Source organism: Oreochromis niloticus, linkage group LG2, assembly GCF_001858045.2.
Source record: "Oreochromis niloticus isolate F11D_XX linkage group LG2, O_niloticus_UMD_NMBU, whole genome shotgun sequence".
Taxonomy (NCBI): domain Eukaryota; kingdom Metazoa; phylum Chordata; class Actinopteri; order Cichliformes; family Cichlidae; genus Oreochromis; species Oreochromis niloticus.
Genome location: NC_031966.2, coordinates 26,261,890 through 26,289,773, shown reverse-complemented (window position 1 = coordinate 26,289,773; position 27,884 = coordinate 26,261,890). Strand labels below are relative to the sequence as shown.

At 42.8% G+C, this 27,884-nt stretch overlaps 2 long non-coding RNA genes across 3 annotated transcripts; one reads left to right on the top strand and one right to left on the bottom strand.

Annotated features, from left to right (window-relative positions):
- Positions 1-114: 114 nt before the first annotated feature.
- On the bottom strand, positions 115-6,938 carry LOC112841847 (uncharacterized). The gene is made up of 4 exons (XR_003213249.1): positions 5,153-6,938; positions 3,824-3,930; positions 1,134-1,395; positions 115-807 (listed from the first exon to the last, which is right to left on the bottom strand). It is a non-coding gene; the product is annotated as an uncharacterized LOC112841847 (long non-coding RNA).
- Positions 6,939-11,200: 4,262 nt separating this feature from the next.
- On the top strand, positions 11,201-25,648 carry LOC112841848 (uncharacterized). 2 transcript variants are annotated; one of them, XR_003213250.1, is made up of 3 exons: positions 11,201-11,537; positions 20,365-20,451; positions 24,552-25,648. It is a non-coding gene; the product is annotated as an uncharacterized LOC112841848 (long non-coding RNA). The 2 variants fall into 2 exon arrangements; XR_003213251.1 differs by lacking the exon at positions 24,552-25,648 and adding an exon at positions 21,446-21,966.
- Positions 25,649-27,884: the final 2,236 nt, after the last annotated feature.

Sequence of the window (27,884 nt, the reverse complement as noted above, 5' to 3'; positions counted from 1 at the left end):
CAAATGTCTCTGTTTACCCCTATTAGAGTGATAGCAAAATTCTGTCATATATTATGGATGATCTGGAGCAGAGGCTCCTTTACAAAATCCAAATATGCCTGGAGTAGACGGCGCAGCTGGAGAATGTGTAATTCTGTTTATTCATCCAGATACTGTACGTATAAATCTAATAAATTCTGAAGGTATGTGGCAATGCGTAGAAAAAAATGCTAGCCTGTCACCGTGCACACATACAGTTAACGTTTAGATTTACATTCTGCTTTTTAGCTACAAGAATTCTCCTCCTCCATGGGCCTGTTACTTTGACGATAAAAGACCAGGAGACAGCCTACAATGATGGTGAGTTACACAAAATGATTTTAAACGTGGCAAGGTGATGATACCAAATCTAAACTCCTGTCTGCATCCACCACCGCTGTCATGCATCAGCTACCAAGGTCGATAAATTTGTGGAAAAGCAAAGAAGAAAAGAGCAGAGAGCAGCAGATGAGAGAACTCATCATCTGATGACAATGTAATAAAATCAGGTTAGGGAAAACTCTCAGAAAAGTAATAAAGTAATAAAGATGATAAACAGTTCACAGTGGTTGTTTGGGCCTCTCTTCACTCTGATGCATGGAGGGGGTGGAAGCCAGATGCTGTAAGGGCAGGAGAAGGAGAATTAGTCTACGTGTGTAGATGCTTAGGATCTGTGTGTACTTTTGCATATTTGTGTATGTAGGTCAGCAGTTTCTTCTCTTCGGTATGTTCAAAATAACTGCCCACACAAACCAGTCAGAGGAGTCCTCAACTGATCAAACTGGTGACCTATGAGGAAAAAAAAGATAACTAACATTACACGCAACAGTCACGCCCCTGTTCTCCCACACACACATAAACATATCCTGCACGAGCAATGGTTAATATTTAACCATGCCCCAATTTGCAAGGAAAACACGAGGAAGTAGGTAGATGTGCCAAAAAACAAAAGAAAGAGCATGCATGAAGAGGAGTTGGAACAATAGAATGACAAGGAAGTTGAGTGCAATAAGTAAATATGTGAAATTGAAAGAATCCCAGGCAGGTGGAGAAAAAGAGATGAAGAAGGTGGGAAGGAGGATAGAAAAATAGAAAATGAAAGAGAATCCTCTCACCCACGGTATCTATGTGGGAGCAAATATCAAGCTTTGTGTTGGCATTTTTCAGAACCCAGTGCCAGGCAGTCAGTCAGGTAGACAGGGCAGCCAGGGAGGCAGACACTCCCACTCCTCCGTCACATCACCTCACCTCCTGGGCTGCCCACACCAAGCTGTGGTGCAATCCCTCCCCATTAGCATACAGGTGTGCTCCCCTGATGGGCGGACCAGGATTAGAAGGTGGGTGATGACAGCCACTGAAGCCTGGATGTTACACAATCTGGCAGAGGAGACACGAGGGTGGGAGGGGTAGTGTAATGACACAGAGAGAAAAAAAAGCGGGTCCTGGTTATTTTGGAGCACAGGATCATAGTTTCATAGTTTTATTCGAGCATGTGGGAAAGTGTGTGTGTGAAGGGGGGTGATTTTTTATTATGATAAAAATTAGATGTGGCCTGGATGTGTTATATACACAGCCAGAGTTGATAATTAAATGGGAGAAGAGCGGAGGCCTGATCGTCTCGGGCAGAGTGACAGGCTGAATATTAGCCCATAGTCACACAGTGATGGGGAGAGAAGCTGAGAACATGATAGGAGGCTATTTGATAAATGTCATTTTTCTCTCAAAGTTTTTTAAAGTGACATCAGCAAGAGTATGCCTCCCTGACCTTTTTTTTTTTAACATGTAGAGAGAATTTGGACTAATTGACACGCATGACAAGCCAAATGGATCTAATGGGATTCTGGAAACTGCCTTTTGCCTTTTGGGGAAGACATCCAGCAACGTGTGTCTGTTTAAATACTTGACACCGTCACTCTGTGCTCCAGTCATCATAAACCTTGGCTCGCTTACTGAAATCTAACACAGCCCATGACAATACAATGCAGAAGATTACAGCACACCACCTGTTGCTACTCTGAAGCAGTTATGCCCCCCCTTTTGAGAGGATTTCAGGAATGCCAGTGTGGAAGGCAGGCTCTGTGTTTAGCGGCGAGACTTTAAGATCACAAGTTTTCTTTTACTATGGGAGCTGACCTACTAAAGCTTTAGGCCCCAGTGATGTTTGAAAAACAATCTGCTCGCTCTCTCAGTCAGTGCAAGCATCCCTCCTTGTCATATTACCCCGCAGGCTGTGGAGCAGGAATGGCTGTGGTGTATCACGGAGAAAGAGAGCAGTGGCATCCAATAGCTGCTCAATCTTCATATCCGTCTGCTGCTGCCTCGTGAAGGTGGAAGGTGACAGAGCGACAATTACCAAAAACATCACACAGACACCCCCCCCTCCCAACCCTATCGTGTGCCCCAGAGGTTGTGTGTGACTCACCAAGGACCCAGCTTGTTTGTTTGATGCTTATAACAAAAGAGCTGACCCCTGACCTTTCAGCTCCGGATGAGTCACCGGCAGCAAACTGAAAGTCGGGGCTTCCCCACACTGTGCAGCATTCACAGCAACGGGTAACATTTAAAGGTTGCTACAAAACGCTTTCTTGTGCCATAATCCGTGGGTGACCCCAGCATGCTGACAGGACCGATGCATACAAAAAACCAGGTCAGCTCAGTGTTCATCATCAACAGTGAAGAGGTTCCTTTTCATGAAACATTATAGACTCAAGAAGCTTGTGTACATTAGTTTTTCTGATCAAAAAAATTTAAAACCTACTGATTCTACTGCTTGGAAAACTCAAAGTGATATTGAATTGAAAAAAGGCACCTGTTGTGCTGTTATTGACTGTTATGACAGCTGATCCAAATAACCTTAGCACAAACTGTACCTGAGATAACAACTAAAGGTAGTTGCTGAGGTTAGCATCTAGACTGCAAATATCTGCTGGCAACATTTATTTTTCCTTTCCAGTGTTGGAAATTAAGCAAATACATATGATTTCAAAGTGAAGTTTTTTAGTATAAACAGTGCACTTTTTACCATGCACTCTATTTTTTTTTAAAAAAAATTGAGAAACCTTTATTAATGTTTACTTGTTAATACGTTTAAAATGTACCCATCCTCTTCAGTCGCTTTATGTCACGCAGTTTGCAGAGAAGGAAACCAGGCAGAAACCAAATTTATTTCAAGTTTACTTCACACACTGGGTTAAAACTCCTCATTCTTGCTGATTAACTGAGCTGGCTGGAAGTGCTGCTCACAGTGCTGACGTCTTCACATGGGCAGAGAGACAGACAGGAAGAGACGGGGAGTGAGGGAGGCAGAAAGATGTGGCCTCAGCGTCCAGACTGAAAAGCAACTGATTTGTTTTCTTTAGTGAAGATGTTTGGGCGTGACTCGTGCGCGCACGTACTCACAGCAGACAGAAAACAGAGTCGTTTTCATTCCGCTAAAAGTCTTCGGCTTTTTGTCAGGAGTCTAAACTTTGCTTTAGTCCGCAGTCTGACAAGGCTCTGCCCGGCCACATCTGTTTCTGTGGAGGAGACGCTTTATGCAGCGTGGGTTTAATATTGCGTCAGACGGCCACACCGTCATCCCGCTTACTTCTTGGACCTTCACATTTATTGAGAGAATGGCAAGAAAGAGGAGACGGTTTGGTTTTTATTTTCTCCTTTCCGGAATCAAGAGCTAAAAACACATCGCCTGAGCTACTGAAAATTTGGTAAACTTACCCTGAAATCACACCCGTCTCTCACAGGATGACCTCTCTAAACCCAGTGTCAGGCAAACAGTTCAAGCACACACACACACACGCACACAAACCTTTAAGTTGTTCTCCAGAGTTTATTTGAGTTTTTGAGTCAGATCAGAAGTTGCCAAGACAAATAGTCTCCTTGAGTCGGATGGCCAAAGCTGTTTCCAATAACTTGCTGTGAAGTGAAAATGACAGTCAGAGAGAGAAAGAGAGAGAGGGAGACGCAGACACATCCGCTCAGGTGAGAGTTATTTGTTTTTCGTGTCGTAGCAGAAGTGAAGTGAATGAGTGGAGAGGGTGAGAGGCAGGGAGATAAATGAGTGAAGAGAGATACAGAAGCAGAGGAAGTGATGGAAAAGAAGAGCCAGAAAGCGACAGAGAGTGAAAGCGACTGTTAGTGGGTTGTTGACAGGTGAGCCTGAGGGCAGGCACGACAGGCTGATTCAGGTAAAGCCCCTCTCCCTCCCCCTTCCCACCTTAACCCCAGCCCTCCCTCCCCCCTCCCATCTATCCACAGCTGGAGACTGCCGATGTGGGATAGCCTACAGGGCTGGGGAGACAGGTCTCCATCAGAAAGCCCCGCAACCCTTTGCAATCACACAATAATCATTTAACTCTGAGTGCCGTGTGTCAACAGGCATGACGGCTGACGAGGTAGACAGACAAGACGACAAACAACAATAACTGCAGCGGCCGTTTCAGAGAAAAACAAACGAGAAAATAGAAAGAGGGGCGAATGAATAAATGAATATCTGTCAGAAGCATTTGGCTTACGGGACAATGGTTTTTTTCAGGAGTCTATGCTCGAGGGCCAAATGTCACTTTGGGTCACTTAGACTGAAGATTCAACAGCACATCTTGTAAACTCAAACCCCGCTGCAGCCGGAGAAGAACACATCTTATGTGATACGTAATTACCGGTAATCTAATTTACACTAATGCTTTAAATTATCCATTACAAATTAAGAGGGTCAGAGTTGTCTCCACTTCTCTTTACGAAAAGGCCTTGAAAAAGACTGGCGGTGCGGGTTAATGGCGCAACTGGATTAAGGAGACTAGATTCATACATAATGCAAGCATTTACCTTAATGGGAGAAACGTGACTAGTGAGCCGTGTTTACATTAAAGGAGGGTGAGAGTTCAGCCGAGCTGAGGGAATATTTTTCTGCCTACGCTGGCGGCAGACAGTGTAATGAATTTCTATAAAGCGCACTGCAAATAAAACTAAAGACACACAAAGGAGATTGCATGTTGATGGTTGTCGGGCGATGCTGACAAGGAGAAATGGGTGAGGACGGTGTTGAAACTTGCAGCAGTGCACAGTCTGGAAAGAAAACATCCAGTAGCCTGACGCTGAACTCCAGATCTTAAAAACAAAACAAAACAAAAAAACTTACCCACAATATCACGGAACAATGGACCTCCATTGAACCTGGCGTTTTAACACGTGTATAAAGAGGAGCGATCAAACAGGAAGTGAAAAGTCTGAAATAGTTTTATTGCCACAAGAACTGCGACAAAGACAAACACGTTCCGTTATTTGTCCTGCAATCCGAACACACAAACGCACGTGGCACGTCGAACGCAACCTCGTTTACACAGGCGTGATCGTGTCCAAGGGCCGACACGACTACATGTATCCACAAGTGTGTCGACAGCACACACCCAGCATATAGTCTGACATTCTCCTGGCCACAATACACCACACAATTAAAATAAATCTTGTACGAGGGCCACATGGTGCTGCCTTTCTTTCTTTTTTTTTCTAACAAGGGAACAACTCCATAGCAACACCAGAGAAATGTTTACTTATGAATATATTTGGATTTGCACTGTCGGAAACATAAACAGGCTTAGTGTCATAATTTAGTTAGGAACGGGAGTTGTCTTTGTATTGACTTAAAGAGTCAAAGAAAAGAAAATAACGTGAGCTGGAAAGTCATGAACTTCCATTTTTCTCGCAGTGGGATTGTGACAGTGTGTGTTCTCATTACGAGCACACCGACAGCCCTCCGTGGGTCTCACTCTCTGAGTTTCTCTCTCCCCCATCTATCTCTGCATTCCCAGACAGCTTTAGCAGTTCAAACCCTCGCACTGCGGCATTGTCACACACTACACTGGTTGCCATGGAGAAATAGTCCTCCTGGTCTCCAAGGTACCCGAGTCTATTGTCTTTGGCTTCTTTATTTAGATGAAAACATGATTTGTTGGAAGGGATCTACTTGTTTTTTCACTGCTTCTCTTTGCTGCTTTCCCTTTCTTCTTCTTCCTCCTCACGCGCATCAGTGTAACGTTGCATGATGTGCATTGTTTCATCCTTCTCCTTTCCAGGAGTTTGACTATGCGCATGTGTGCGTCAAGCTCGTCTGATGTTTTGTAGCAATTAATTTCAGTGTGTCTGCATGTCAGCGCCCCAGGAGGGGGGCTGTATAAAAGTTTTCCCCATTGCCACAGCTCTTGCCAGGGCTTATAATTGCCTTCTATTACCAGGGCTGGGTGTCACAGTGCCTGCCTGTCTGTCACCAAGAGACTCTCAACTAACGACAGATGATGAGGCAAAGGAGTTGGAGTTTTCTTACTGACGCTCTTTTTGGCACAAGAGATAATACAGGATATATATATTATGCCAGCGGTTCTCAAAGCAGGGGCCAGGGACCCTCAGAGGTCTGCAAAGCGATTTGGTGTAAATGATAAAATTGGGCTGTGATGTTATTAAGTGCAGATAAACACACGTGGACCAATTTATACCAACAACTTGAGCGTACTGCATCCATTATGTTTAGGGCCACAAAAAATCTTATACGGCAGTGTCACATCATTTCATGCCATCAATGCAAATAGCTTTGGCAATGGCATTGAGGAGTACAAAGGGCACTGAATATATGCTCGTAACTGGTTCTTCTTAGAGAGAAACTCACTCTTAGAAATCTGCAGACCACAAAACACAGAAGACAGAACCACTGGATTATGAAGTAAGCAAGAAAGTGTGATATGTGTATGCTCCTGGTTGTTGTGTTATGCAAATATATCACCCACAGTGATTTCTGAGCTTTTGCTGCTGCAGAAGTTGATTTGGAAACACCTATGTAAAAGGCATGCAGTCAAAAACAACAAGCTTAAGTTTAAAGCAAAAGAAACGAAAGAAAGAAAAAAGAGTTAAGTGACTCTAATGTGGCTTTAAAAGCAGCTGTGAGAGCTTACAAACACTTACAATCAGCCAGCTCTAACCTTTGACCCTGTTTATTTGCATGTTTCCAGCTCCACTCGCAGCTGTCACCAAGCTGCTACTTCTGTACTTGCTTGCAGTGCAGCTGAAAACCAAACAGGAAGTGACATCACATCCGTTGCTCCGTGAGTGGAGCAAGCGGCTGATGGGTGGAAAGAGGAAGTAGACTGTGTTTCGTTCTCATTCAGTGGCTGTGGCTCAGACGTCCCAGACTCTGTGGTCTTGTTTAAGGGCAGCCAGACAAATAAAAATATCTAATTTGAGTCACTTATCTGCTCAGTCACATAAAGTTTCCCTTTTACTCTCAGATGGCTGTCTTAAAACACCACATATAACATTTTTTATAAACATTTAAATCTCCTGAGAAAGACTTTCTTGAGCTGTGACTCGCTTATTTCTGGTACTTGTTTTCTTGCATGTTTTGTAAATTACTGATCTTAACTCACTGTGTTTCCCTCGTCTAACTCAGCCGTTCTATTTTATCACAAACGCAATGAGCAATATTTGCTTTAATTAACTATGAAAGTGACACTTTTAAACCAAAGTTTTTATAAAAAGTGGAAGTAATTCAGATGGAAGTGTGTGTTTTTCAAATTCTCTTCTAAATCTACTGAATGTAACTCTTAATCTGAACCTGTTAGTTTACTAATACTCCTACTTTTATGTTTTCTCTTTTTTTTCCTTTTTTTTTCTGTCATGCATGGTGATGCAAAGGTGGAAGGAGAGGTTTCGGAAACTGTGACGCGGTGCTTTGTCAGCGCAGGGTGCAAACCAGGGCAAGTTACTGTTGTGTGCTTTTGTGGGAGAAGCGTGCAGCGGCTTGTTGTTCTGGCACGACGGCTAAGTGCTGAGTGAAGTGGGTGCAGGTGAACATGCTAAGACAAGCCAAGTCAGTGTTTGTCCTGCCTTGCTGACATGTATCACGTTTGCACACCTACTGTTTTTTCTCATTATCAGTTTCTCGTGTCTTTCTGTGCTGAAGGATTCAAGCTTCTACGAAGCACTGAGACCCCCAATGTGTATGTAGATTCCCTGGCCCAGTATGTTAAGCCAAATGTCACAAACCTGGGGGTCAAAGTGGACTGTGATCTGAAGTTTAATAATCAAATTAAGGCAGTGGTAAAATCTAGCTTCTTTCACCTCAGGCAGCTGGCAAAAATAAAGCCAATTCTTTCACGGCAGCACTTTGAGACAGTGATCCACACCTTTGTTAGCACTCGGCTGGATTACTGTAATGCACTTTATACTGGGGTCAGCGCATCATATATTACCCAACTACAGAGGGTGCAAAATGCCGCAGCTCGTCTTTTAACTGGCACTCGAAAGTTTGAGCACATTTCCCCTATTTTAGCTTCACTTCTCTGGCTGCCCATTTCTTTTAGGATTCAATTTAAAATTCTTTTATTTGCTTTTAAAGCTCTCCATGGCCTAGCCCCATCTTATCTCTCTGAGCTGCTACAGCTGATCAGCTGCTCCTGAATATACCCAGGACTGGGCGTAAACTTAGAGGAGATCGTGCTTTTGCTGTAGCAGCTCCAAAACTGTGGAACGAGCTTCCTTTAGAGATTAGACAGGCCAGTTCTTTACCTGTTTTTAAGTCACTCTTGAAAACCCACCTCTTTACCCTGGCCTTTGACACCACGTGAGGGCTGTTTAAATTTTATGTATTATGTGTTTTATTTATTTATTTTTGCTGTTTTCTGTTACTCTATTGTTTTAACTTATGTTCTGTACAGCACTTTGTTACTGTGCTGGGTATTTTAAAGTGCTTTATAAATAAAATTGGGATTGGGGGAAAAAACCCAAACAGCTAAGAGTAATAAATCTGGATCATATTATAAATAGAGTTGGTCTTTTAAATAATTTCAGATAAGGCATGGATGACTCCCTTTCAGTCTCTGAATCCTGTAAGTTTTTGCAAGTGTCTGCCCACTTAAACCCGAACAATCCTCTCTCTAGATTGAGCAGAAGTGTTTCATCATCTATTTGTTGCTTTGATGATGATGATGATGATGACGGTGGTGACGATTATGCGAGGATGATGATGATGGTAGTCTGACTGGGCTTGGATAGAGCCACAAATAGGCACAAATTGTTTTTAAAAGCTGCCTTCATTTCTCATTTTCAGAATGGGGAACCAGAGAAAAATGAGTCAGAGCAGATGTGTTGAGGTGCTGAGACAGCAGACGCTGATCTGGGGTCAGTTCTACATAATGGTTTTATAAGGAAACACAGTCTATCAGGGTTAAATGGGAAAAAATGTTCCAACATTTGAGTTCCGAGGAAGGTTGGTGTGTAAAGTGCTAAAAAAAAATTAGAAAAGGAGATGACCGACTGTGAGAAGAAAAAATAAACCAGGAGTTCTACACTACAGGCTGTTGGGAAAAATGTCCACATGGACACACACACACGCACAATATCACTCATGAGTGAACGAGCCAGCAGGAACAAGGGGAAGCAAGTGGAAGTGAGGGGAGAAGGAGGGGAGGACTGTGGGAAGAGAGGCAGGAGGGAAAGAAGGTCTGGAGTGAGTCCAGGGGAACTCCAGACTTCTGTTACCCAACATTCTCTCTCAACAGTGGCTGGGAGACTGCTGCTCCTGCTGCTGGTAGAGAGACACAAGGCCCAGAAAGTGAGCAGCCACACACACACACTCAAAATTCACATAAAACCCTTACTCCTTGATACACACATATGCTGCCGTGGCCGTGTCACCATAGTAACACAGTGACCCCGGCCTTACAGTTGCACTCCCGAGCCTGATCTCCTGCAGGGTTCTGAGGACGGGGTGGAGTAAATCTGTCTATTTTTAGCTGGCTCACTTTTTTGTGTGTGCTGGTGACAATAAGACTTTCTCCAAAGTCCAGTTTACTTTACATCAAGCTATCCAAGTTCCATGTACATCCACATGGTGTGAATTAGGGATGAATGTGGGAAAATGAGAAAATGAAGAGAAGGCAGGAAGTAATAACGTGGGAGGGGGGGGACAATAGATGTAAACTAGCAGACTGAAACTATTAAGACTATTATGTGTTCATATAGTCTTTCAAACAATCTTGATTCTACAATGTGAACAGACCAGCAGTGTACTCTGTATTTATGTATGTGTGTATGCGGCGAAACACACACCCACATGAACGCAGACCAGACTTTGACCAACATGACTCGGCAGCATTTGGGTAATTGCCCCACAGTTGGCTTCTGCTTCCAGCTACACTGAGCTAGCAGAAGCAGAGTGTAACTTTAGCTGGACTGAAACCCACTCTGGCTCTGGCCGCGGTCCAAGTCCGCTGGTCTGTTTGTTCAACCCGCCTCATCACAGCCGCACTGATTCTAACTGAATGCCAGCGCACGGAGGTGGGTTAAGCCGAGGCCTCACAATACCCTTGACACAAAGGGTGGAGAGGAGAGCTGCTCCAGATAATGGGGATGATATTGATACTGCTCTTTCTTTGCTGATACGGTCCAGGAAGTGATCTGGATATCTTCAGCAGTGTCACACCGGTGCAATTTTAACGTTATTTTTTTCCCCTTAGTTTGTTTTTTTCCCCCCTTCTTCTTTTTTTGTTTTTTTCCATGTCATGTATTTGTATTTGGTCCCTCTTGTCTTTCACTTTGCATTTTCCATTCACTGCCCATTTCTTAGTTCCCTTTTCCTGTGGTGTCAAATCATGAGCCACAAGGTTAAAATAGCCCATCGTATGCTATTTTTACGCTGACATATGATGCCAGATTTGACCAATTTTGACGTGGCTGTCATTTCACTTCCTTAAATTTAGCAACTGGTCTTAGGCAAATGACCTGACCCCAGTCATGATACATTTCTATGGAATGTGTTTCTTTGATACAAACAGACTTCACTTCTTGTGTTTTGGTCTGTCTTTGGCACACTTTCATGGCTAAGCCGTTAAAATGATCAGTGACGTCACATCTACGTCAAAACTATGGTCAGTCAGTCTCTTTTCTGGCTAGACGTCAGTCATGTGACCGTCATGGTCAGTTGTGTCTTAGTGGCTAACTGTCCTGACTTCACTAGCTCCTCTCTAATCCTACAGCTTGTTAATTGGTTTAGGCTGTTTCCTTTGTGGCAGACTGCGTCACAAAGTAAACGTAACCTCAGCCCAGACATAAGTATATTAACATGGTTAAGTAAAAATAGCTACGGGTGGCTAAATAAAACTTCGATGTATGTGGAAGTGAGTATTTTGGGCACCTGTGATCTTGTTATTGGCGTTAAATTTAGCTCTGTGGTCCTCAGTGAGGAGTGGAAACAGTGACAGGGACCTGTTTTGCCACAACACACTTCCTGTGCACTGTGAGTAGTGAGTAAACCACAACCCAGTGACGCAACGTTCGGAAAAAAACCAAAAAAAAACAGAGCGAGCGAGCGAAAAAAAAAGAAAGCAACAAAGAAGAGAGGAAAATCAGTAATCAGGAAGTTGTGGCTTCATTTGAAAAAGGAAAATTGTTGACTGAACTGTAAATGGATACTGTAAGTGAACTTGTGTGAGTTTCCTGTGTGCGGACTTTCCCCTTTCAGATAACACAATGATAAGGTGAGCATAGACCTGAGTATAGGGCTGCTATTATTACTGCTGCTAATGTGCGTGACTGAAGAGCGATTTCTATGCTTTGCTGTGTGAAACATTTTCAAAGACCACAGTCATATATACACAAGCATATTGGCCTTTTATTTCTCCTTTATATTTTCGAACTCTTGAGCCGTTGTAGCTCTTCTCACTTCCTGTTGGCTATTCTTTGCCGTGACCCGAGCTACAAACGCAGCACACAGCAGAGCACACAGCCTTTGCAGGACCACAAAAAAGGGACTTTGTACTATAGACTCAAGCGTGCTGCAGCTTTTCCTGATAATATATGATAGTGGAGTCTAATATTAGGAAGCAGTCTTCTGAAAATATCCTGTTCCTATAAAGTGCTTATTTACACGAGTGAATTTATAAGAAAACACTGAGCAAATGTTGCCTATTGTTATGTGATTATGACATTTATATCCATGACCACGAGCTGCTAGTCAGAGGAAATGTGAAATGACTGCATGCGAAGATATTTTTGGTTCATTTGTGTCAGTTACCCTAAAAAAGCATAAATGAAGATGCACACTTTTTTCAGTTTGTGTGGGAGTTGGAACAGTGTAAGCTCGGGAGTATATGTGTGTGTGTGGTTGTTTGTGTGTGTATATTTATGAGTGTGACATAGAGTGTTGGAAAGAGGCAAATTTATAGTGTGAATTTTCTCTCACTCTCTCAAACAACACTGAAAGTCATGAATCATCTCTGCTGCACAGAGCTAACCACAGGAAGTACCCATGGAACACACACACTCATATATACATGCACCACTCGGTATACAAAGCATAACCAAATACAGTGAGAATGATCTACTGGAACAAACTACAGGCCAGAAATAACTCATAAACACAGACCCATAAACTCTGAATAGCTCAAGAGTATCAATTCGTCAAGTTTGTTTCCAGGGAGTTCTTCATATCGATTACAAGTCTCAACAACACAGAGCAAGATTTTTCTTTTAAACGGGCACCAAATCTTGTAGATCAATAAACTTTTGTCGAGACCTCATCACAACATCTCGGCCGTTTGCTGCAAAAGACAAGGTTTCCATGGTGACCCCTACACACTTGGGAAGTACAGTATGAAAGAAAGAAGAAAGTGTGTGTGTGTGTTGGCTTGTGGGAGACAGGGAGAAAGCAAGCCAGTGCCAAGCCTTGACCCCTGAAGTCTCTCTTTTTGTGTATGCTTGTTTGGTACACTGCAATATAACAGAATAGTGGCTCATTATTCCTGCTGTATGAGCCTGGTCCTGGGGGTGAGCAGTACAGACACACCAAACGGACGCCGGACTCGGCATTAAAAAGAAATCACGTTGAGCGCCATCATTTTGCCTTCCTGTGTCTGTTGGTATCAGTCAGGAGACTTTGGAGCTGAAAAATGAACCAGACAAGGAAGAGAAAGAAATGCAGTTCCCCAACTGACCACATGAGGCTGGCTGCACATGTCAGTAGCCACAGCAGAAATAAACATGTTTACAGCCAGCTACACAAATAGTTTGGTCTGTAAAGCGAATTAATCATTCATGTAAAGCATAAACCACCTATCTGCATTTTATTAAGGCTTAGCATGACGGGCTGTACTGACAGGTGAGTGTATCTGCTACCGGTTTGCTAGGCTTTATCTTAGCTATTTACTGCACTAGGCCTGGTGACCATGTTTTAAGATTTTGATTACTTCTGAAGCATTTTTAATAGTATTATGTGACATATAACATGATTTGCTCTGAGGGTAATTGCTATTAAAACAGATCAAGTAGGAAATCTGTGATCTGGTTTGTTAGGGGACATTCTAGTATTTTAGTTGTAAGCTAATTAGCAGGCGGAGCAGTGGTTGGCACTGTTGCCTCACAGCAAGAAGGTCTTTGCCTGTTCTCTTCATGTCTGCATGGGTTCTTCTCCATGCAGTTAGTGGGGTTAGTTTAACAAGTGAATGGGCTGTTAGTATGAGTGGGAGTATGAATGGTTGTTTGTCTGTGGCAGACCTGTGGCAGACTGGTGACCGGTCCAGGGTGTACCAGTCTCTAGCTCCCTTGTAATTCTGATTAGGATAAGCAGAAAAAGCAGATGGATGAATAGTTAGCATATGTTTGTGTCAATGTAATACAGTAACAGTCTATTACTGCAGCTTGCACCTTCTTCCTTCTTCGCAAAATCGCAAGTATTGGTGGCCCAAATGCAAAAAACTTGGGGCTGAGAGAGGTTTACAAACCAATGGGTGAAGTCAGCATTGTTGCATCTTCACTGGTTAGAATATAGTGAAAGATGGAGTTGTGAAGCAGCTACAGAGAGAAGATGCTCCTGTCTTGTTGCCAGTTGATGCCATTATTTTGATCCCTCAGATGCAGCCACAGGGCTGGCATGCTTGGTTGTCCAGGTGATGGCTACCGTGCAGACAGAGGGCCTGACCGGTCTTGGCCCACTCTGTTACACCAACTGTGCCAACTTACCGTCAACTGGACACTAAACGGCAGCGACACATATGCCGCCTTTCTCTGCTTTAGACCGTGGGCACATGTTTTCCAATCTGAGAAAAGGTAACCTAAAAAAGGTGCGGAGCCACTTGAAATCAGGAGATCTGAAATCAGATTTGCCACCCTCAGATCTAACCACATCAGTTAAAAGTGTGTTGAATTATCTGACCCGGCATCAGCGGTGTAGGGGGGGAGATTTTGTTGCTGGTGGGCTATAAGCAACGCAGAGAAGAGATTTGCAGAGACAGCCCATAACAGCTCCCTTGGAACCAATGACTCAGATATGCAGATGTGTTTACTTCCCTTCTGTTTCCCACCTCAACCAGCACACAAAAGGCAGGGGGAATGAAAGTGCCTGATAATGTCTTTAAGTGTTCCATTTATATATTTATATACGTTATAAAGAACTCATTTTTTACTAAAACTTAGACAAGCACTTCAAATGGGCTCTTTGCCTCTTTCCTCTATTCCCTCCCTCCCTTCTGAGGGTATTCATCTTTTGTCTAATGCGTAGCGCTGCTCTCTGTTAGTTTCTTTCTGACACCATGCCAGCAGAGTCATCTGCAAAGGGACTCATGTAGGGATTAAAAACCATCAACAGATCCCCTTTAACAGAGCAGCAGAAAAAAATGGTTGAAAAATAAAATGCAAAAAAATAAATAAATAAATAAATATAAAAACTCCAGACAGTTTTGAGAAAACTTGCAGAAAGAGAATGCAGATTGTCACCTGACCCTGAGGCAAGGCAGCCCTAAATATAATAAAGAGAAGACAACAGAAGAAGACGAGGCGACACGACACGGGTAATGTGTTTTCTCTGCTGGTGTCGTCTGGCAGATCTGGGATGATTGAGTGCTGATGCCTGCCTGGGCTGCTTCAGAGAAGATCGTCTACCCCCCCCTCAGCTCATGCACACACGTGCACAGCCTCTCTGATGACACACACTGACACATGTGCGCACACACACACGCACACACACACAGATTTCTGTTGTCGAAGTGACAAAAACATCAAGGCGTATTAACTGTCATCATCTCAGCATCTCTTCATCTCTCTTTTTGGTCCAGGGAATATTTCAAGGTAACACATTATTATTGTAGTGTGTGTGTGTCTGTGTAGGAGCGCGTGTTGTTGTTGTTTTTTTTATAGTGGATGTGTGTCTTAATTAGAACGGGGTTTAGTGAATTAGGCCAGGATGTGTAATAGACTCAAATTTGCATAATCTCTGTTGAATAAATCCGAGTGACAAACATGCAAGCACAAAATCATACCTACTTACTGTACGGCGTGACTTCACTTGGAAAAAAAAAGTGTTTATGACAGTAATCTATAGTCTTTGCTTACAGAATCTGCGTATTAATCTCTGTGCATTTCTATAATCGCCCTGTATTGTGAAATAACAGCAGCAGATACAAACAGGTGCTGGCTACAGAGGAAGTTGATTGGCCTGATTCCACAATCCATTTTCCCAAGGCTTCCACACCCCTGCAGCTGTCCTCAAGAATATGAGAACCGTGTGTGCGCACGGGCTCGTGTGTACGTCGGTGTGTACATGTGTGTTGTTGAAGTGCATGTTTGTGGTTATGACAAATTCGCTCCTCGTGGCTTGCCAATAAGCAAGACAATGATCTTTATTGACAAAGAAAAATGAAATGCCGGACCTAATTCTGCGCCCACAAATGAAAGTGAAAATTTAGCAGTCCTGAGACTGAAACCGAAGTTTTAAAGAGTCTGACCTGCTTGAGAATGAGCTTCCTGATGTTCAAAGCAAAGTCATATAACAGGTTTGCGGGGCTTTTGGCTGTTTTGCATGGCAGAATGTTTTGAACTGAGCAGTGACAGCCTCAGCCCGACTGAAGAGTCTACTTCAACTCGCCTCATTTCTATTGGAAAACACTTCCACTCTCTCTCCCTCTGCCTCCCTTTCTCTCTCTATCCCTCTCCCTCACCGTCCTCTCTCTGAAGCTGCAGATCACTTGAAAAAGAAAGGGGAAGGAACATGAATAAAAACTGAAGGCACTTCTCTTAGATATGTCTCTTGATGCTCTTCAGATCTTTAAGGCTTCATCACAGGGAAATGCAGGGTTACTCCAAGAAGCTGAAGGACTGTGACTTCCTAATCTACTGTACAAGACCTGAATTTGAGAACTCATCTTTATAGCAGTTTCTTCTTTAACGCTCGCGCAATTTTGATCTCTAGTGTTTAGTTTTTATTTATTGATGGGCAGGTAGAGGTGCGGCATCCTTCAATCAGTACTTTTTCGCTTTTACTTTTGGATGAATAGGAGAAAACCAGGGACCATATAGTCAAAAGAAAGCCTTGTTCTGTCTGTCCTTGATCAGTTCACACTCTACTGCCTCTAAAAAGAAAGGAAAAATTTAAGGAAATAAACTTTAGATTTCTATTTTTTTCACTTTCACATACCATAATTAATCTATTTTCTTCAAATGGAAATAAAAATAACTGTGTTTAAATAGGGTGGAGAAACAGTTGCAAGCACTTCGTTTTATTTAAAGGTTCAAGATCTGTAAGAGGACATTTGTTAAAGCTGCCCTCCTGATGAATATTTACAGAGATTGCTTTAAAGGAGTTAGAGCCAAACCTGTGTCTGCACTAAGTCCTATCTCCTCCATCCAGAGCAGGTCAGACGTAATGACTGATGTTCCAGACATAATGAAAACATCCTTGCAAAGTGAATCTGATTGGATATCAGCTATCAGTCATCGTTTAGCAACAGCGATGCACATGAGCTGCCAGGCGAGTCCTTTTCTCTCTCCCTGTGTCTTTAAGCAGGAGTTCACAATGAAGTGCAGCAGTTTTACCTCACCATTGTAAACTGTGTGTGCATCAGATAGAGACATTTTAAAATCTGGAAAAAAAATGCCTCACAATTTCATTCAGTAAAGGTTACTTTCTATTTAAACGATAGCATGGAAATTTGCCTTTTTCTTTCATTTATCTCTTCAATGCATAACATCATCAGTTTTGGAGACTTTACAGAACACATGGTAGGGCTGTTTATTACAGTTAAATATTTAGCTACACCACCACAGTTATTTTTCCCATGACGATCTTAGAAAAAAACTAAACCGAGGTATCATTTACTCAGCTGTTCTCCTTAAATAGCGTCCAATTTAATGTGCTGAGCTGAAGAGAAGCAGGACTTTAGTCAAGGCTTGTGCCAGTAGGGATGTTAGTATTAAATTAAATGTTACTTGTTTTGAGTCTCCTGTTCATTACAATAAACAGGAACAGCCACACTGTTCAGACCCTGTAAGATCATGGGAAACAGCGTCCCCTTTTGGAGAGCAACAGCACTGCTTTAAGGAGCGGCCCCCATTAAACTGATATGTGACCTTGCACTCAATTACTGTATATGTCTTATGTCCTGCAGTCCGAAACATGAAGTTTAACTTTGTATGATTGTATTCTAGTTTCTTGAGTGTCACATTTTTTGAGAGTGGACTAATTGCCCCGCTCTTAATTGTCCCTTCCTTAGCTCAAAATATTATACAACACCCCAGTGAAGGCAGCTGAGACTGAGCTTTCTATTGTTCCTCTCGTCTCTTGTCGCCGCCACAGCTCCTCAGTCTCCTTTACACTCCCTGGGCATCGCATAGCCAACAGATTAATTAGACGAGTGATAGCAATGTTCTCTCTTAGTGCTGGCCCACTGAGTTTTGTTTTTCTTTTTCACTTCTTGTAAGCCTCTAATTTCTCTCTTTACATTAATGGAGCTTACTCGGTGTGCTGACCCATGGGAGAGGAAAATTAAGTCTCTTTTTCCCTCTAAGGAGGGGGGGCTGCAGTTTATTCCAGAGCTAGTTTGTTTCATGCATTTGGAGAGGAAACATATTTTACCAGAGTATTATGTAGGCCCGTAGACATCCTGAATTTAAAAAACAAAAAAACAAAAAAACAAAAAAAAACAAAAAACCGGATATCAGCCATCTGTAAGAACAAGCATATTGTATTTTGTGAAAGCGGGCTCTGTTTTAATGCTCCTCCATTCAATGTCTGTCAACCCTCTCTGGACAAGGGTCCTGGTTGGTTGCCTTGGAAACGAGCATATGACTATTCTGAGAGTGAGAGACGAAGCGAGTGTAGTAAAGGTAAGTCACTCAAGGACCCTCTGGTCAACCTGATAAAGTGTGATGAAAATCAAAGGCCACGACTCAGCAACGCCTGCGATTCAGCAGAGAAAGAAGAGAGCGAGAGAGAGGAATAAAAAGTTGTTTCTTTCCTGAAAGATTTGAAAAGAAGCGAGCACAATAAAGGAAATATTGCACCGCTTTGAGAAACATGTCTTATAAAGTGTAGGAATCGATAGGAAAAGATCTTCTTTTTCATCCCATGTGCGAGTCAGCGCTGTCACGTGTAACCGACTCTCTGTCACTTATTTTCCTATGCACATTTCTTACATACGTCTCTGCACAATATATGCATTCATTACACGTGTTTGGAGTTCAAGCCACCCTCTTTACACTAAACCATTATGTATGAGTCCAGGTCTTGGGCTCCAATGCTTTTTATTCATGTTCTTTGAGGAGGCTGTCAGGCATAATTACGACAACATGCTTCTAACCAGCATGTTTGGAGAGCCTCTGCTTCCCAGCCCCCTCCTCCTCACACTTCGCTCTCTGCTTGAATTTGCTGCTGCTAATGCACATGTTAGTATGTATCACAAAGCGCATGTAAATGGATGGTAACAGTGACTACAGTGCTGTGGTTTTAGTTAAGGCAACACATAGCAGGAAACGGTTACGTGTTGCACTTGTTAACGCCTCACATCTTATTTAATGAACAGCAGTGCAAGGATTTAATAGCATAAAACCCATCTGAGAACTTGTTGCAGCTCTCCTACTATGCCTCGTGTATGACTAAGATAAAGTGAATCAAGGTTGCGGTGGAAAAATAGAGCAAGAATAAAAAACAGGATGAAAGAAAGCATACTGTATTACTTTTGTCATAGTAGCCATTCCTGCTGCATGTCATGGAGTTATACACATGCGTATACAAAGCTGCCATGAGGTCAGCGTTTGCTTTCCGCCTTTTGTCTCTGTCTTCCTTCTACCCTTGTGATCCAAGGTGACAGTGCAGGGCCGGGGTGAAGAGGGAGAGCGAGCAAGTGCAGTGCAAGGGCAGAGAGACTGGCCTGGGCAGCTTGGATTGGGAGATGTGGGCCTGTTGGTGACAGCTCAGTAGCTAGACGGGGGGCCGATAGAGCCACTCCAGAGGGCATAATTCAATCGCAACTTAACCGTGATAAAGACAGAGAGACAGAGTTGGGGAAATAAACCAAGACAGAGTTGGAGGCAGAAGAGTAGAGAGCAGATAGAGGCATGAGTAGAAAGAATCAGATTACCATGCTTTTAAATGGGAGGGCTCGATGACACTCATCCGACCTGATTTAAACGACAGAAGCGTAAGGAATGAAGTCTTCAGCTTGTCTGTCCCCTGACCCTGCCGGCGAGCGATGAGAGCGCGAGAGGAAAGCAAAAGAATCGCTCATGCTTGGAGTGAGATGGTGCCTAATCGTCCAGAGGCCGGGACTGAGTAACTGTGACTGGATGCATGCACCGCGGACGACGGGCAGGGACGATCTGAAAAGCTAAAAAGTCCTAATCAGGTTTTTTACGCAAATGGACGGTCTGCACGCGGACCGCTCGGAGCTATGTGTGATGAGGCCGTCAGCCGCTAGTGGTCCACAGACATGACACAAGTCATTTCACCTCAGCTCCGCTCAGCTCATGCACATTCACAGGATGCTAATCGTGCCCTGCTTTCCCCGGCTGATGCTGTCTGTGTGAATGTAGCCAGTCTGTGTAGCTGGTTGGCTGAATTGATGGATTTTAGTCTTCTTATCTGAAAATATATATTTTTTTCCCATTTCACCCTCCGTTCCAGACGCTCTTTGCTTTTGGGCTGTCTATTTTTACCTGTCTTCAACAATCAGGTATCAAATACTGGTGAGAAACAGTTTTGCCCCTACAGTAAGAGCCCCTGTGATTATAGTTGAAGGGCCTGGATATTTTCCTTCAAGGTGTGTGGTGTGTGCGTTTCCCTGAGTTTATGTCCGTGTGCGTGTGTGCGTGCGTTTATGCCTGCACATGTTTGTCTTAGACTATTGATCTGGCCAGCACACAGCAGGCATTAAATGAGAAGAGGCTGTGGCCGACAGATAAAGAGGGAAAGAGTGATGGGTGGCAATAAAAGAAGGGGATCTGTAGGCAGGGAGGAAAAAAAATCACCTTTTTTGAATTAAAAAAAAGCTTTAAAGATATAACTTTGAATTGTTTTCTCTTGATTTTTTTTCTTTGCAGTTTTCCATGTTCCTGGATTCTCACTGTGGTTCCTGCATCAAGCTCAGTCACACCTGCACAAAGTCACGAGACGTGGACAATGATATGGTACATCACAAAAACAGTTTCTCATAAACCCTCCATACTCTATACAAGCACACAAAATGTGTACCCCCTCAACAAACACATAATGAATGTGCTCTTATAAATCAATTTGGCTCCACGATACAACCGGATCTTAGGAAGTGGCTCGGAAATATCAAAACAACCTTGGGGACTTTGGGTTCACTATGAATGTTGTGTGCCTCCACTATGTGCGCTCTTTATATCTGCTCTTTATTCAATCAATCTGCTCCCTACTTTTTCATCCATTAATTTGGCCTCTCTCTCTCCTTCTCTTTCTCCATCCATTATTTCTGTCATTGTGCTGTTTGTCCTGTTCAGTGGGCATCATAAAGCAGTCAGGAAGACACACAAACACACACTAACTTGCATGTGATGCTCGCAGAGCAGACAGTGGAAATGTCACAGTGTTTCAGGTTCGAAGGCATATTAACGAGGTCTGTCTAATATGAGGGGACAGGAAATGAGCAGGTTCTCCTTAACTGCTATCATAAAGATGATGGGTGTGTGGTTGCACTTACAAATGCATGGAAAAAAATGCATGCATGGAGAAACCGTTATAGCTGTGGTTCTCAAACTTAGCAGACATACAAAGCGAAACTTATTGATGCTCTTGCACCTCTAAATAAATGTAATCAATGCTTTTAAACATGATTGATATCAAACCAACGATCAGCCTCTAAAGCCATGCCAGAAAAAATTAACTCAAACCCAAACTCTGTATGTTCACATGAAAAGGGAGACATGTTTGTCAGTTGTTTGCATCTTATTCATACAATGTACTTCACTCACGGGAGGTCAAGAGCACCATCTGTGCATGTTCAATTCTTAATTAGATTCACAACAACTGAATAATGTATTTGTGCGACCAAAATAGACTTGAGGTGGGGTATACCTGAGATTACGATAGGAGTCTGTTTTTGACACATTTCCTCATTGACATCTTGGAAGTCGTCGTGTTTTTTCTTTTCTATTTCAGGCACAGCTTGTCCCGTGTCAAGCCAATTAGTCGATCTCATTAACCAACGCTGTCAACCAGAAGACTGCGGTTTGAGTCCTGTTTGTGAGCTCTGTTTTTTGCACTCTCTGTTTTCTCCGCTCACAGTTTACTTTATTTTCACATTCTGTTTGGTTAGCTATAGGCATCAAATGTACTTGGTTAGTTTTAATGAAATATCACGGTTTGGGTAAAGCTTCAAAACTCCCACCGATAGATGATGGCCAAGCAAAGATATGTGGCCATTTTCCAGTGGTTCGGCTCATTTAACTCAAAGGTTTTCATGATATTAAAGTGATGTTCCCCACAAAATGTATTCCCTCTCTCATGCACACCCTCTCTTATTGTGGATTTAACTATGATAGCTAATGACCAGAGAGTGTTTACATTGGAGTAACCCTGTTGTGGCTGCCTTGTTCACCCACTGACTTCTCATTGTGACTCACACAGTATCTCTTTGGCATTAACATGCACTTTAGTCCAACAGAGTTCAATAGAAGCTTCTTTACATCTGAAATATTGTAGCTGTGACAAGTCTGTGGGCAAAAAAGTGGTCTGCTGTTTTCCTCTCTGGCATAGATGCCACACTGCGGTAAACAAGTGAACCTTTTTAATGTGTAGTTAAACTGAGCAGACTTAGTTCCAAAATCTAACCCCACAGTGAAAACAAACAAGTTTACTAAAATAAACTACGTGAAAAAGTACAAATATATATTTTTTAGAAAGAGTTGCCATTATACAATATTGTACCATCATTCCTTATACCTAGTGTTAGGAAGGTTGTTGCTACAGTCACACTAGAAGAAAACAGTGGCTGAGACCAATTTATTGCCTTTATGATGGAACCAGGTCTGAGAGCGCTCACAGTCAGCTGCTGTGCTCAAAGACAGTGATAAAACAGCAACAATCACATTGGTCTGCTATCAGTCTGTGATAACATGGAGATTAACTGTGATAAATCACTGAAAATTGCAAGTCTGCTGTCAGACTTAAGATAAGTTGTGCTAATCAGCACAGAGTGACTCTGTCTGCGTTCATAAATTAGGAGGAAATTATTGGTAAACCTTGACTAATTTGTCTGAGACTCCACTCAATCTGAGTCAGACTGCAGTTGTTTGGAGGTTGCCTCCCGCCAGGTGAATTGTGCAATCGCCCTTGCATCGAAAATGGTCACGCAGAGGTTTCTGAGGGCTTCCACGCTCAACCTCTGGGTGACCAGCTGGTCAGTTCAGCAACTTGCAATCAGTTGCGAAATTCAAAAAAAATTCAGATTCAGATTCAGATTACTTCATTAATCCATAAAAAAGGGCAATGTGTTTACCCACACAACCTACAGCTTTTAAACACCAAAGACAAACACTGTTACATGTGAGGTCAAGGAAAGAAAAAATACTTAAAAAATAAATTTTAGTTGCAAGGAGGTTGCAGGTCTTATTTAACTATTTAAGTGTGATATATCCATAATATACATGCCTTTTTTGTTGTTTTTCTGTTTGTTACCAAGAAAAGAGTTAAAATGGACTGTGATGCAGGACTTTAAAGGAATCTGAAATCTAAAGTGTGAAATTTGAGCTAGTTAAAGCTCACCACAGCTGCTCATTCAGTCAATGAGATTAAAACCACCTCTCCAGCGTGCAAAGGGGTGCTGTTTTTACTGACTTACACCACATTTGCCACTTAATACTTGATCACTTGCCGTCATTATGCATCTGACAGATGGCAGAAGATGACTAATGACTATTTGCACATTAATGCTTTTTGTGTCATGAAGAAGTTGATTCATCGCTACCAAAGTCATAGTGTGTGTCACAGAGTGTAAGCACAGGTTATGTAAAAAGTGTGTCAGCCTTGCATCTGTTCTAAACTGCATGCAAAACAATGCCGAGCTGTGCAGCAAACAGATATTGTACCGAAACTCAAAAAGGAGGAGCTTTGTATTGCCGATGTATCTCCTTGCTGTCAGCGCTGACACGCTCATAAAACACAAGGCCTCATTTTAAGTCAAACAGGAAATAGCCTGCACAATCCTGGGAACAAACAAGAGAGGACAGCGTTGCGGTTTGATTGGACCGTGAACGGTCGCTGTCGTTACAAAGCACCACTGTAAGCTCCATCGATTATCAAAGGGCTCCGAGCTCAGACGGGGAGTCTACTGATCTTTCCCAAGCTCAGACATGAAAAGCCCCCGGTGACAGCTCATAGCCTGGGCTAGATCATACCGCTGAGCTGAGGAGGGAGGGGGCTTCTGTGTTGCCTGTTTTCTAACCACCTGCTCCACAGGCCGTGGCTCTGTTTTCTTGTTTTCTCTCTCTTAACGCTCCGCTTTGTCAGAGGCGACGAGGATGCGCTTTCATGCGAACTCGAGGCCAGCAATGACATCGGCGTGTGAGAGACACTTGGTACAACAACGCAAGGCAACCTTTTATTACGGCTATGCCTCATTACTTTTTAACCAGCGTAATCGTATGTGCTGCTCCTCATGAATTATTCACAGGTGAGCTCTCGTCACAAAATGACAGGGGGTGATGGCAGAGAGCTCCAAACGAAAGAAAGAAAAAAACAGAAAACAAGCATAAAAATAGGAGAAGGTATATGTCAAGAACGTGAGGCTCTGATACGTTTCCTCATGCTTGCCATTAACTTTCTTTGCAGAGGTGTGAGCACACAACACTGTAGAAAACATACAGACACGGGTTTCACAATATGGATCACACGCTGAGAGTTTGTTTGTTGCTTTCAAATGAAACAAACCAATCTGAAAAGTGGTATGAGGTTTTAGCTCCAGTGTGTTCGCCTTTCATCAGCAGCAGCTTGGCAGCGAATGGAAAATATAAAAAGAAAGAAGGGGTTTCCGCCAGTGCCTGTCTACACAGAGACTGCTCACTCCCTAATAGTGCCAGCGTACAGCAATTCATCTACGGCGCACTTGCGGGATAGTCTTCACTGAGTAGGAGTGAATGGAGCTGCAACAGCTGAAAAAATTATTTACACCTTATTGTTTTATGTTTTTACAAATATAGTACGTCAAATTTTCAAATTCAAAATTGAGTTTAGCAAAGCACTTATGTGTTTTTGTTTTTCCCCACAGAGACGCCGCTGTTCATTAGCATTACGCTAATGTATGCTGATTGGTCGGTCAGCATTCACTTCAACTGTGAATTGATGGCTTCAATCAAAACAAACGCACGTGTGTGTGTATGTGTGTGTATGAAGCAGACAGCTGTGTTGATCAAAGTTGCCGATGGCTGAAATTCTATTGCGGTGCTAAAGAAAGGTCAGAAGATCACCTGAGGTGCTGAGGTAAAGAGTTTTTAGCAGTGTTGAGGAGTTTGTGTGTGTTTGAGAGAAAAGGAAAACCTGTATGAACGCAGTCAAACCCTCCGTCACTGCTCTTTCAGTCAGCTTCTCCTCATATAATTTATTGTTCTTCTCACTCCTTTAACTTCCACATCTTCTAAATCCTTGGATCAGATCTTGCAAAAAAAAAAAAGGCTCTTTATGAATCCCTCTGATAAAAAAGTGAAACTGGAGTTTCTGCAACTTTATTAACTGAACAAAAATCTGAAATGTAAGACATGTTAAAGTTGCCTGAGCTGTTTTTTGTACAGCTGTGTGGGGCAATATTCAGACTTTCGCTGACTCTGAGGCTCCCCTGAGCGTCTTCTGGTGCCACTACACACACCCCTGAGGTTCACAGCTTTCTAAAACATCCATGATCAATTAGACACCAATTAAACAACGTGTTAATGAGCTGCCTAATGACTTAACAGCCATATTTCCTCTGTGAGCTTTCTCTGCACAGGCTTAGGATGCCTCCCTTGTGGGCAAAGACCGAGTGCCAGGAGTCGTAGAGTGGGTGTGCAGTGTGACTTAATTTTGGTGTTATTACATCTTATTCTCTTGACCCCCTCTCTCCATTATGTTTTGGTAGAAGATGCCGTTTGATCCCTTTAATCATGTATTGGCTGTGCTTGGTGGAATGGCTCGTGAGGGATCTGAGGAGCATACTGTAAAAATTTGTAGTAGCACAGGAATAAAATATTGGCGTTTGTTACATAACGTGGCCTACTGCTAAATTCGATCCTGCATGACTTGCAATGTACAATATTGGAGCTCCGCATTAGTCGTTCTACTGACCAGCAGTGCCCACGTGGGTTAGCGCAGCCAGGGCTACACACAAGCTGCCGTGACTCAGAACTCAAAAGTGTGAGAAAGTAAAATAAAATTAGAGGTGAGTTCTGAAACCTCTAGTTCACCCGTGCTATTCTCTCGCTCCACTCCTCCACTCCTCTGAGTCAACCGCCTGCTTTTCAAGGCTTTTATCCACAGAATGCAGAGTGAATCACTCCGTTTATATCATTAGATTTTTTTTTTTTTGCCAAACTTTGTTTTAAAAAGTTGAAAATGCTAATGTTATGTAGGGGAGTGAGAAAAGAAAAGGAGCTCAGAGGGAGATGACCCACTTAGTGTAATTATCACTAACGAAGAGATGGGAAAGTTGCGAGCTGGGGAAAAACACCCGGGCCTAAATGCGTTAAATTAATCCAGATAATTCAATAGGCGATGATGAAAGGCCACAATCAAGCCCCTTCTGGCTGTGGTGTTTGACTAATAGTGCACTCGCCTGTTTTATGCAAATAGTTTTCTCTAACCTTCCTCTTGTTCTCCGTGTCAGGTGGTGTGGCTGTGGTCACTGCTGCTGGGGTGTGCCACACAAGACCACAAGCGCATTTACATCCATGTATTAACACACGCACACACACAAGGATAAGCACACCACCGTATATTTTCACCCTCGGACATTTCCAGAGCCTCATGTGAGATTCATACAATGCGTTCAACCGTGGCTTTCCCCCCGGGGATATGCAAGTGCAGCGTCTTGAGGTTTAGTAACAAGATCATTAAAATAATCAAATTATGATAAGAGAAAGTCAGTCGTGCTGAAACTAGTTGTTTTGAGTCCATCAGAAGCGATGCTGTTAGTGCGCAGAGCGACGACCGAGGAGAGGGCATCATCAACATTAGCTGACAGCATGGGAAAAAGCCTGCGGTGGGTCTGAGCAATAATAACATTACCAGCGCTTTCTCACAATAATAACGTCGCAGGAATAAAAGAAAAGTTCCCCTTTTTTTGTAAGTTAAGTGTCCCACTTTTAAGCCTTGGAGCAAAACAATCTTCACTCATCAGATCCTGTCTTAATATCTTGTCAGAGGAGATGTCTGACTGGCTCACCTCCTGTTAGCAGGCTGCTGGTCTCTTTCTGGAGGCAATGCAAAGCAAAAGCGTCTCTTCTTAATTCTTCAGTGCGAAAACAGAGAGGGAAAGGAGGCGAGACTCGCGAGTGTCTGCACCTTTATCTCCACTGCAAATATTTGCCTAATGAGAAAAATATTATTCCACCTTTAATTACAAATGTGCCTTTCCCTTCTGCTTACAAACATCTCCTTTGAGACGTTGTCTTATTACAATTGCTGTTTAATCTGAGACGGAATTAAAGCAGCAGTAATTAGTTTATAGGGGAGTCTAATTGTCTTACTGTGCCTTTAAAAAAACATTGCTTCATCTCCTCAGGAACTTTGAAAGTAGGATAGTGTCTCCCCGCTTGCAACCCCGCCACCTCCCCCCAATTCAACTTCTTTCCTGTGCTGCAGCTGTGCAACAAAACTATTAATTTAAACCAATAATCTCTAAGTCATTACCACTTATCAAAAGGGCTGCAAATTAATTATGTTAACTGCTGGAATTTTTCATTAGATCTTTAAATGCGTGCACTTCATCAGTTCTGAGAACTCAGCAATTTGATTACAGTTGATTTCTCTCCATTTAATGAAGCGAGCGTTTTGTTTTTTTCCCGCTGTCCTTTTTGTCCGTCTCTTTTTTTTTTTTTCATTAATTGGATTATGATCAATGCGAGCTTTAATGTTATGGAAAACTTAGCCAAAGCCTCTATCTGCTATGACACAGTTTCTCGCCAGAAGATTAGAGAATGCCGTATCTTCGTTCGTCAAATATCAAACTGTCTTTCCTTAACGATGTAAGAGTGAAACGTTGCTAATCACTGCTGACGAACGCACACTGCTGTTCTACAAAGATAATGAGTCTGCCAGAGTCAAGGGGAGAAACAAACAGCCGAAAGAGAGAGGAGAGGAGATGGGGAGAGACGAAATGTGACAGATCAACAAAACACAGATACTACAAGTGCAAGTACAGACTGACAACTCATGTGTACAAAAACACTGAAGGAAATGAAATAAAGGGAGATATGTAAAAGGGTGTGAGGTGTTGGTGGGGGGAGAGACCGTCACATTGTTTCAGGTTAGAGAGTTGACCTAAATGAAGCTGTGAGACAGAGCTGGAGAGACAGAGTCAGAGACATTACTGAGACATGTGTCAACCACCAGGGGATGTAAGGTGTGAAAG